The sequence below is a fragment of the Scomber japonicus genome, chromosome 24 (assembly GCF_027409825.1).
Source record: "Scomber japonicus isolate fScoJap1 chromosome 24, fScoJap1.pri, whole genome shotgun sequence".
In the NCBI taxonomy this organism is placed as follows: Eukaryota; Metazoa; Chordata; class Actinopteri; order Scombriformes; family Scombridae; genus Scomber; species Scomber japonicus.
Window position 1 is genome coordinate 1,615,802 of NC_070601.1, and position 11,709 is coordinate 1,627,510.

The window sequence follows — 11,709 nt, forward strand, 5'->3', positions numbered from 1 at the left end:
TGACAACCTTCAGCTGTGAGGGGAGGGGCCTTGAATGAAGCTGCAGACGTCCAGCGGTGATCCTCATCGTCTACGGCGGCGGCAGCAGCAGCAGCAGCAGCAGCAGCAGCAGCAGCAGAGATCTACAGATCAATAGAAACATAAAATTATGTTAACAATGTTATCTACAAAGACTTTTATTCCAAATGCAATTTCCATGGTCAACAAACTATTTAAAGCTAGATGAAAGGGACGTGTAGCTAAGAGCAAAGACCAAAATGGTCTGGTTGGTGCTCTTTGCCTTACACCTGATATGCATGCATATGTGTGGGGGCTAGGGGTTGGGTGGGGGGGGGTATATGTGATGTGCTGTGGCCATCTCCTGGACATATATCTATGTGTAATGGCATGAATGTGGTAAAAAATAATATACCAAACACATAGAGTAGATAAACTTATCTACTCTATGTGTTTGGTATATTATTTTTTACCAGTGAGACCAAAGACAATTTTCATGCAGGACAAGAAAGTATTTCTATTCTATGTTTCAAGTTAAAATGGCAATTTAACCAAGTTACTCACCACAGCAGGAGGTGCTGCCACAGGTTGAGGAGGCTTTATACCTGGGAAGATTTTCTGGTGGTTTTGCAGCTCTCACAAATATACACACAGTAGAGTGCAGACTAAAACCTTCACTACATAATAAGATACACAGAAGCTTGAATAATAATTAAAACATAACTAATAACACTGATGAATCTGAAGATCATATTAACCACTAACAGTTATTTTACCTCTTTTTTTCACATCTCCAGCGTTGGATGAAACTCAGCAGCAAAAGATCAAGTGTGACCTGCAGGAGGCGCACATGGAGCATCAGAGGGTCCCTTAAAAATACAGCACACACAGATACAGACACATAAGGATTTATGGACTTGAGACTGATTTGAAGAATTGCAGGCGTGATGATTTAATACAGATGAGGTGTTTGCTGGACTCACTGGGTCGATAGATGTGTGCAGGAGGAAATATTTGCTGGGTGCATGACATGTACAAGTAAGCTATGTTATTAATTTTGACTTGTTTTTATTAATTTCAACTAAATAATAAAAGTGCTGTTTAATGATTGTTCTATTTTAAGATGCTGTTAAATTCTTTATGCAACAATTTTTAAATCTACAAGGATCCTTAATTAGTTTAATAAGATCTGGCCTAATAAATAAATAAGCTTTAAAAAATAAAGATCCACTATTTGGATTAATATATTATATTATTTATTATGCATAATACTGACAGCCTAGCAGGTGTTGCAGGTCTTCTGTTATACTTAACTGTCTCAAAAATATTAGTTCAAAAGCTGAATTTTGGAGGCAAACATAATTTTTTGGCTCTAACTTGAGAGATAATGTAATAAAACTGAGTCAGAGAAAGTCGCTGCAGTTCCAGCATCAGTCCACTAGATGGCGACAAGAAGCAGCAACATGATGCTCAGAGGAGGATTTACATTCACTGACTGAGATTACGTTTACACGTGCCCGGATATTTTCATAAACGTTTACAAAAAGAAACTGCGTGCACACCAGTCCGTTTTCAGATAAGTTTCCGTTTACACTAACCCGTGTATATATGCCGTCAAGAGCAGCTCGAGCCCACGATAGCCAATCAGAATCCCGCATAGCAACACCAACGTCACTTCATTCCTCCACATAGTACAACACTAATACAAAGAGACCAGCATACATGTGACTGCTGTTCTGCATCCATGATCACATGGATAATATATAAACATAGACTGTAGATTATAAACTATCTCGTATTTAACCCAGGAGCAGTTTCCGGCTCCACAAATCTCCGTTTTTCTCTGTTTACATGCAAACGTGCAAACGGAGTTTTCCTAAATCTCCAGTCTGGCCGGAGTTTTTAAAAAGCATCGTTTCCAGGGGTGAATTCTCCGTTTGTGTCTAAACGGAGGGTGCAAACGATGGTTAATGTCTACGTTTTTATAAATAACCGGGTACGTATAAACGGGACCTGAATCATTAATATTCAAATTCAACACCAATAAAACATTTAAATAGATTGAGGTATCTATTAGTTCTCTTTAGTGTTGTAACATTAATATTTGACATGATGCACAAAAAGAAATGTGTTAAAATATAATCGTGACACATTTATTTTGATATGAATTATATTACAGTAAAACCTTAACAGCAGCAGGCGTTACATCTTAATTTAGTAGTTGAACTTTGAACTCTTGGCTCAGTAGATGAAGTATAATCACACAGATCATCTCCTCCTGTCTGAGTGTAATGACACTGTTTGCATGTTATTGTAACTGTTCCTCCACATCAGTGAATACAACACATTTAATATTCAAACATATAAAACATATTGATTTCTCAGAGCTGCAGAAAGTAAATATTGATCAGCTGATTGATATCGTTTGATTCCAGCAGGTTGATCAGTAATTAACCAGATTTTAGATTTATCTTCTAACATGTTCTCCAAAGTTTGTGATGAATAAATAAAAATATGAACTACAAACATGAACGAGCAAGAAACACAGCGTAAAGTTACTGTAGATAAAGTTAAAATAAGTATGAAAGAAAGCAAACTTACCGTTAAGAGTCCAAACAGCTGTTTTCCTCAATGATGACAGTCACGTGACTACATGGCAGTCATGTGACCTGCATCACATGACTTTAGGTAACCCCTCCCCTCCAGGTAAAACTGCTGCTGGTGTTACTGGTTATCAGACTGGTTCTGATGCTGAATCTCATCTTTAATGGTTTCATTTGTTTGTTGCTCTTAAAAATGTGAAGATGTAATAATCTGCATTTATTTCCAAAATAAATACTGAAAAAACTTTTACTTAAATGATACAAGGGGATGTTTTCAATCTTTAGTGATATATCATGTGTCTGACTTTTAAGGAGTCTTACTGACTCGGGACTGAACCCACAACTTCAAAAACTAGACGAAGCAGTGAAACTCAAAGTAAATGGGGAAAGAAAAGGTCTATTAATGAAATGCTTACTGTAACATGAAGGATGTAGAAACACTCCTTGAAGACTGAATATCAAATGTTATTTATACCCAGACAAGTAAAAAAGTCACCTCAACAGAAATGTAATCATTGCAAAGCTGTCAGTGTGAAGCTTCATCAATGTCAAAAATGTCCCATCTCTAGGATTGTGTTGTTACTGCATGATATAAGTTTGTAGTGCTGGATGGGTGGTTATAATAACCTAAAGGTTAATCAATTAATGAATTATTATTAATCAATTGCTTTATTGTTTATTCATAAATACGTATTAATAATTCATAAGTAATTGATTTATTATTTACTAACTTTTAAAATCCAACAGGTTGAGTCATGACTGTCCTGGTCCAGTAGGTCAGTCTAATTGGCAGCTGTTTGAAGGTTTTGAAGTTGTGTGTTCAATCCTGAATCACAAGTCGGGCACGAAATCCACCACTGAAGACTGAAAACATGAATTGACAACACCTTGAGCTCTGATACACAGAAACAAAGAGCTGTAACTCAAAAAACCAAAAAACTCATCAAACTATTTAAACTACTGGACCAAGTCCTTAAAAAGATGCTTTAGACAGTCCGTCTCAATCGTTAAGCATGTTATTCATTATAAAATAAAAAGGCCCTTCACTGAATCGAACCCACAATCTTAAAACATGAGCGTTGCATATGGGCTGAAACTGAATCTGAATCACATAATTTTGAATTTGTATTGTTCAATTTGAATCATTGCATTGAAAAACTGGATCTGAATTGTATCATTTGAAATTGAATGTATTAGTTTGGAACTGAACATTCAGTTCTGACAATTCAAATTCAGTTCTCACAATTCAATTTCAATTTTCTGTGACCGGAGGAAAACTACTTGACCCATAGTATATACAGGACGCCTCTTCGGCCAATCAGCACCTTCGTTTTTGAGCACATAACTCAGTGGTCATTTGTTGCCACGCCTCTTCGGCCAATCAGCACCTTATACACACTGTAATTGTAAACATTATGATTTGTTTGTAGCTACTCGCTGACGAAAACGAAACGACCCTACAAAATAGCTGACATTGACAACAGTTAAACAAAAGATCGTTAAATGGTAAACATTCCATTCCATGGTCAAGCCGGTCTACGGGTCAAGTAGTTCTTCATCCGGGAGGTGGCAACAAATGACCACTGTGTTATGTGCTCAAAAACGAAGGTGCTGATTGGCCGAAGAGGCGTCCTGTATTAGTGCGCTCGATTGCTCTGCCTTAACTACCCGTTTGTCACAGAAAATTGAATTTGAATTGTGAGAACTGAATTTGAATTGTCAGAACTGAATGTTCAGTTCCAAACTAATACATTCAATTTCAATTGATACAATTCAGATCCAGTTTTTCAATGCAATGATTCAAATTGAACAATACAAATTCAAATTATGTGATTCAGATTCTGTTTCTGGTGGCACATATTTCAGCCCATAGTTGCAGTCTAACACTTTGAGCCACAGAGTCAAGTTGCTGCTGAGAGGTTTCATCAAAGCTTTTCAGTCTTCATCCAGCAACTGATCAACACACAGTGCAGTGCTGGCTCAAATGGGCTCATGGTGTTGTCAATTAATTAATTAATTAATTAATTAATTAATCTTCAGTGCTGGATTTTGTGCCTGACTTGTGATTCACGATTGAACCCACTACTTCAAAACCCTCAAGCAGCTGCCAATCAGACTGCCCTAGTGGACCAGGACAGTCATGACTCAACATGTTGGCTTTAACTGTCTTAAAAATAGTTGTTTCAAGCTAAATTTTGCAGGAAGAAAATCAAAGTTGTGATTAATTGACTTGTTTTGGCTCTAACTTGATAGATAATGTAATAGAACTGAGTCAGAGGAAGTTGCTGCAGTTCCACCATTAGTCCACTAGATGGCGACTTATGGGTTTATGGACCTTGAGACTGAAAAGTTGCAGGAGTGATGTTTTGAAGGTTACATTTACAACTTATGAGGTGTGTGCTGGACTCACTGGGTGGATAGATGTGTGCTTGGTGAAGCAGCAGGAGGAAATATTTGCAGGGTGCATGTACAAGTAAGTTATGTTGTTTAACTACCAGCAAGTTACAGCAAATTGTAGCTGGCCAGTTAGGTTACGTTACAAGGCCGGTAAACGTTGGCTGCGCTGTTTCTTACCTTGCTCTATGTTGACTTTACTAGTTCCAGCTTCACCGTCACCACCTTTTTTAAAATATTTGTTTAGAACATTTCTAAGGCCTCTATTTACTTCTTCTCTTTTCTTTACTTTTCTGAACACCGGACTTGTGCTGACCGGACATTTTGAGTGTACTGAACTTGAAGTTGAAGTCAAATGGCAACATCAAATTAACTTGAGGAAAGAGTCAGAGGAAGTTGCTGCAGTTCCACCATCAGTCCACTAGATGGTGACATGGGTTTTTGGACTTGAGACTGATTTGAAAAGTTGCAGGAGTGATGTTTTTAAGCTTGCATTTACAACATATGAGGTGCTTGGTGAAGCAACAAAAGTAAATAAAAGTGCAGTTTAAGGATTTCTCTCTACTTTTAGACGCTGTTAAATGCTTTATGCTTTAACTCTTCACTCAGTAAATGAGTGACTCGGCATTGACTGACTGTCCCTCCACATCAGTGAATACAACACATTTAATAGTCAGACATATTCATTTCTCAGAGCTGCAGAAAAAGAAAGGAGATATTGATCAGCTGTTGATTTGATTATGGCAGGTTGATCAATAATTAACATGTAGATATTTAGATTTATCTTCCAACATGTTCTCCAAAGTTTGTGATGAAGCACAAACATAAAAGAGCAAGAAACACAGTGGAAAGTTACTGTAGATAAATAAGTTAAAATGAGTATGACAGAAAGCAAACTTACAGTGAAGAGTCCAAACTGCTACTTTACTCTGTGATGACAGTCATGTGACTACATGGCAGTCATGTGACCTGCATCAGGTGACTGAATGGATCCCACACACTGCCATCTGCTGGTCATTTATGAACATTACCGGTGCACCTGTGTGTGCAAAGTCTCCTCTAAGATATTTTAGTTGATAACCCAAACCTTTACTTCAGAACTATCCCAGGATCAAAGCCACAACCTTAGAACTTCCAACCTCATCCATGCCTTGTCAAGTTACTGATTCCATTGAGCACTTAAAGAACTGCAGCATGTCTGAGAGAATATCTCACTTTTGCAGTCTAACATCAAGAGGACAGACTGAGAAGTTTGATAAAACCACTTTCCCCAATGAAGATCCAGCGACTCAGTGGTTAATATATCTTCTCACTCACAGAGATTGTGAGTTCAATCCAAGGTTACTACTTTTAAAGTCAGAAAGCCTAAATAAAATGTGAAAAACTCTAAAAAAGATGAACAAAAGAGTGTTAGTTCACATAGCTCTGGCTGTTAGATGAGTGCTTGGGAACCTTGAGGTCATTGGTTCAAATCTTGCACAGCCCTGAGTACTTTTAAAGTCCAACATCCAAATTAAGAAGATAAATGCGCCCGGAGAAAAAGTCTGAGTGTAGACAGGCTGGCTGGTGTAGTGGGTTTGTCTCAGATCATAATGTGTTTGTGCTACAACACCCGGTTTGAATCTGGGCATTGCTGGGATACAGATAGTGGGAAAATTTCCAAGTAATTTTAGTAAGTCCAACATCCAAATTAAAAAGATACCAAGCAGGAGCACACCTGGCTCGACTCATTTAATCAGCTGAACTCACTCTTCAGACAGCTGATTGGTCAAATGGTGTGCTCCTGCTTGGTTGGAATGAAAACCTGCAGCCACATGGCCCTTTGTGGAATGAGTTTGAGATGCCTGGTCCAGACTAACAGAATAGGAGTATATCTGGACTGTCATGTTAGCATCCTTTCTTTCTATAGAGTCTCCTCCAACACATTGATCCAATTTTCCACCAAATTCCACAAAGGAGGTCCAAACCAATAATGAATTAATGCATTTGTATGTAGCCTGCCATATAGCCACTGTTGGTCAAACACTGAATGCTCCCTCAGCTCAGTAGGTCTTGAATGCAACCCCAGGCTTGGCCCCGCCTCTAATCAAGGTAAGGTTATTTAAGACACCTGTGTACGTTTGTTCTTCCTTTTCGGCTGCCGTGTGTTCTGGACGGAGGTCGGTATGCTGAGATGTAACTGCCAGAAGTTGTTGTTTCTGAGAGCTAACTTTGGTTTTCTATGCTTAGTTTCTCTGTTGGTGTCTCCAGCTCGTAGACCCTTTTCCCTACTATGGTGGAAAGTGGTGCCTGGACACTTTGATTCTATTGTGTATGCAGGTGGCTAACTAACTCTGTCTCTTTTTGTAGGATACCATCTGCTGCTGCTTTTTGCCTGCCCTCTTTAGTACAGCCTTATAAGTATTGGAGATTAGGACCATCCATTTTTGTTTAACCTTTGTAGTTTGTAGTTTTATTAGATTTAGTGGAGTTGTGGGCCAGTCTGCTGGGACAGGTTTGTCCCTCTGGTTGAGGTCTCTTCACAAGTGAGTATATGTTGGCACACCTAGAGATCTGCTAGCCCTAGTCCACTTGTGTTTTGTTTTTAACTATTGGTAGTATATTCAGATTGTAGTTTTTAAACTGAATTTGTAATAAAATGCGTTTACATTAAAACTCAATATTGTCTTTAATTTACTTTTGTCAGCTTATTCTTGAAAAATGTATCAGAACCAGTCTATGACCTGAACTCTATTTTGGAGTCACTGACTTTTCATGTACCATAATTCCAAGTGGTGTATCACATCTAGTCCCTTTCCAACCGTTAGCACTGCTGTGTACAATGTACAGCAGTTCATTTTGTATAGTCCTGCTGGAAATGGTCCAAATGCACCATTTCCTTATTAGAAGTAACAAATGGTGTTTACTTACACCTTCAGTGTACTTAGTGCAACTTGCTTTGGTTCTGATATGCCTCACACTGTGCTAATAGTTGTGAGATATTGCACTATCTGTTGAATACTCTGATAATGTAGTCAAATCTGGGGAAAAAGCCTAATAAACCATGAAACAGTTGCTGCAGATTTTTCAAATTTTATTCAACCATCACAGATCTTACATTCCAGTAAAACATTGTCTTTAAATTTCATCCTCAAACTCAGGCTGAGCAGAAGTGCCTGGTCACATCCCAGCAGGTGGACTCCAGTTCTCCACACCAGTCAAGCAACCCTAAAAAAAACCAAAAAAACACATTACTAGAGAGCACTTGAGTTTTGAAAAGAAATTGCAATTCACATGTTAGCTTAATAGAGTCTGTGCCAAAGTCCTGACATTTCTCTCCAATACTAAGATTCCACTCCAGATAGAGAAGTCTGCCATGGCAGTACAGGATTGGGGATACATACCTGACATCAGTCTTGGTTCCTGCTGTGTACTGCCCCCTACAGGCCAGCTGCTCCACACACTGCTGTAGAGAAAAGAGTCAGTTAAAGCAGGAACAATACTGGTCACTGCTCAGGGTTTGATTATCACCACATTAATATACATTTTACTGGTTTTGCATCACTCACCTTCATCTCCACACTGAGCAGCTCATCAGTAGCTCTGCCTGCAACAGTCAAGGAACATTTACTTCACATCATAAGTCATATGGCTACTTTGATTGAAAACTGTTATTTTCTACCACCTATGAAAGTTCAACTTCAAAGCTTCCTTATAGGAGTGAGTCTGAAGTGTGCAGCCTTGTACTCTCATTGGGCCAAGCTCTGCAGCAGCTCAGCGACAGACTCTAAAACAGAACCTGCAGCCAAAGCCAAATCCAGAGATACTCTACCAGCACTGTAACACTGAGCCAGACACACACTACCTGGACAGCTGACTGAGCACTGGAAGAAACAGCCACCATGATGTGGTATCTACTGCAATTTAAACATTGTGCTGTCTTTTAAAAATCACTACAAAATAATTTGATGTGAAAAATAAAGAAATGTAAAGTTCTGGGACATGACTTGAATGCAATGTGAATCTTAAAGTGAACCATCACTACTCTGTTAACCTTTACTCCAAAGAAAAAGGCTGGGGGGGGGGGGGGTTGGTAGTTTGATCCCATGGCAGCGGCTCTGTCATGGGGGACCCAGCATCTCTGAAACAAAACATAAAGGTCATAACGTGCTGCAATGGAGCCACCAAGTGTCACAGAAACTGGAGGCAATGAACACAAAGTTGACTTAATGACTGGTTTATATATCTAAAGTCAGGTCATCCTTGTGATGTAATATGTGCACATAAGTGCTCAAGTTCAGCTGCGTGGTTGAACACGTTCAGTAACGTTAGCCAGCAGCACAGTAAAGTCAACAGGTCACTCAAAAACCGCCAAAAAACGACTCATAAGCGCCATTTTATAAAAGTACTTGAACTTTCTCACGAATTTAGTCCAATAATACATTTCTTTAAAAAAGCTGAAATTCTTACCACGTTTAAACAGACATCAGAGTCACGTCTCCCACACGCTTTTCTTCTAGACTGAGATCCAGAGCGAAAGGCACGCTCATATTTATAACCTACGGCTGTCGCAGTGCATTATGGGAAGAGACGCCCTTCCAAAGATCGTCTCTTAAACAGAACGACCACTAGTTTATTTCCCCCTGGATCTTCATTCATTTTATATTTAAGTATAAAAGGTGAAACAACAACATTTGTAGAACATAAAATTTTGGGAAATCAGTCTTTAGGATAGCTCAGTGAGATAAGTGTTGGGCATTAGGCATTTGAAATTAAGGTTGTTGGTTCAATCCCCGTTTAGGGTCATTGATCTTTAATGTTACTTTACAGCATTGGTGGTAACTCCGTTTAGAATACTGCCCCCTGTAGGCAACCAGTAGAAACACATCCACAATCCTCTTTGGAGGATTTGGGATTTTAGGCCGATAGGACGCAGACAGATATGTGAGCAGGCCGGGGATCGATCCCACCACCCCCAAAACTCAAACCGGCTGTCTAAATCACTGAACCACAGGCTCACATTGGCTCCACAAGTTTTCATCAGCATTTGACTCTCCAGCAGTTTGTCTGACTTTCAAAAAACTGTGCAACAATTGAACCAACAACCTGACAGCTTCCCAAGTAGTCATCGAAGGCATTAGATGTGTCTGACTTGGAAAAACAATTGGACATAGTGAGAATTGAACCCACGACCACTAAGATTCAAAGCAAACAGCTAACAAACTGAGCTATTCCCCTTGGGATTCAATCAGCAAAATCACAAGTTCAAGAAGGTTTCCCAACAAGCTGAGCTGTTTGAGTTGAGATGCCGAGGTTTGGTTTCTTGCACCTGAGGCTCCAACTTGTCAACCTAATTAATCTGTAATTGGAACAATGATTATGAATGATTAACATTATTAATTTATTAATACATAATTATTAATAATCATTAGATTAACATTAATTGAAGCAAGTAATGTTAATCTATTAATGATTAATATTAATAATTAATTAATTAATATTAATAATTAATTAATATTAATTAATCATTATTAATGTTAATTGAATCAAGTAATGTTACTCTATTAGTTATTAATTATTAATATTAATAATTAATTAATTGTTAATGAACAATTAATGAAGCCACACCTTGATGAGATCAATGAGTTGATGACTCATAAAATCACAACAAATGATTAGTCTACATATAAGTAAGGCTATAGTCTTATATGTAGGGGCTGTAGTAAGACTATAGTCTTATATGTAGGGGCTGTAGTAAGACTATAGTCTTATATGTAGGGGCTGTAGTAAGACTATAGTCTTATATGTAGGGGCTGTAGTAAGGCTATAGTCTTACTTATATGTAGGGGCTGTAGTAAGACTATAGTCTTATATGTAGGGGCTGTAGTAAGGTTATAGTCTTATATGTAGGGGCTGTAGTAAGACTATAGTCTTATATGTAGGGGCTGTAGTAAGGTTATAGTCTTATATGTAGGGGCTGTAGTAAGACTATAGTCTTATATGTAGGGGCTGTAGTAAGACTATAGTCTTATATGTAGGGGCTGTAGTAAGGCTATAGTCTTACTTATATGTAGGGGCTGTAGTAAGACTATAGTCTTATATGTAGGGGCTGTAGTAAGGCTATAGTCTTATATGTAGGGGCTGTAGTAAGGCTATAGTCTTATATGTAGGGGCTGTAGTAAGGCTTACAAAAGTAAATCAGACAAACTGCTGGAGACTGAAAAGCTGATGAATACTGGTCTACAGCAGTGAACCCTGCTCCTGGAGAGCTACTGCCCTGCATGTTTTATACACACCTGATTCTAATTATTAGCTGAAGCTCGTTAAAGGGTTTGATAACATGCTAATAATTAGAATCAGGTGTGTTAGAGTGGGGAGATACCTAAGGGCAGTAGCTCTCCAGGAGCAGGGTTGGAGACCACTGCTGTAGACCAAGTGTGTATTTCTGCACTCTTTTGATCCTGATGAGATCACCTGATTAAAAATATATGAAATAATATTCACGACAGCCTATCCAGTCTATACTGATTTAAAATTCTACAAGAAAGCTCTCTTACTTCATACTAGCACTGCAAGGGTATGAGGGATGTCCTGAAAACATCTCCCAGTGGAAGACTTAAAATGATGGAATGAATTATATAATGAGTTTGCAACTTTCTCATATGAAGCCATTGTATATTCTGTTGGTGCAACTGTGAATTACAGTTAACTAGCTTGTTGAACTGTAGTGACAATG

At 38.5% G+C, this 11,709-nt stretch overlaps 1 long non-coding RNA gene across 1 annotated transcript; it reads right to left on the reverse strand.

Moving 5' to 3' along the window:
• Positions 1-8,056: 8,056 nt before the first annotated feature.
• LOC128354316 (uncharacterized) lies at positions 8,057-9,491 on the reverse strand. The gene is made up of 5 exons (XR_008321013.1): positions 9,444-9,491; positions 9,028-9,114; positions 8,543-8,580; positions 8,378-8,439; positions 8,057-8,201 (listed from the first exon to the last, which is right to left on the reverse strand). It is a non-coding gene; the product is annotated as an uncharacterized LOC128354316 (long non-coding RNA).
• Between the last annotated feature and the right edge of the window lie 2,218 nt (positions 9,492-11,709).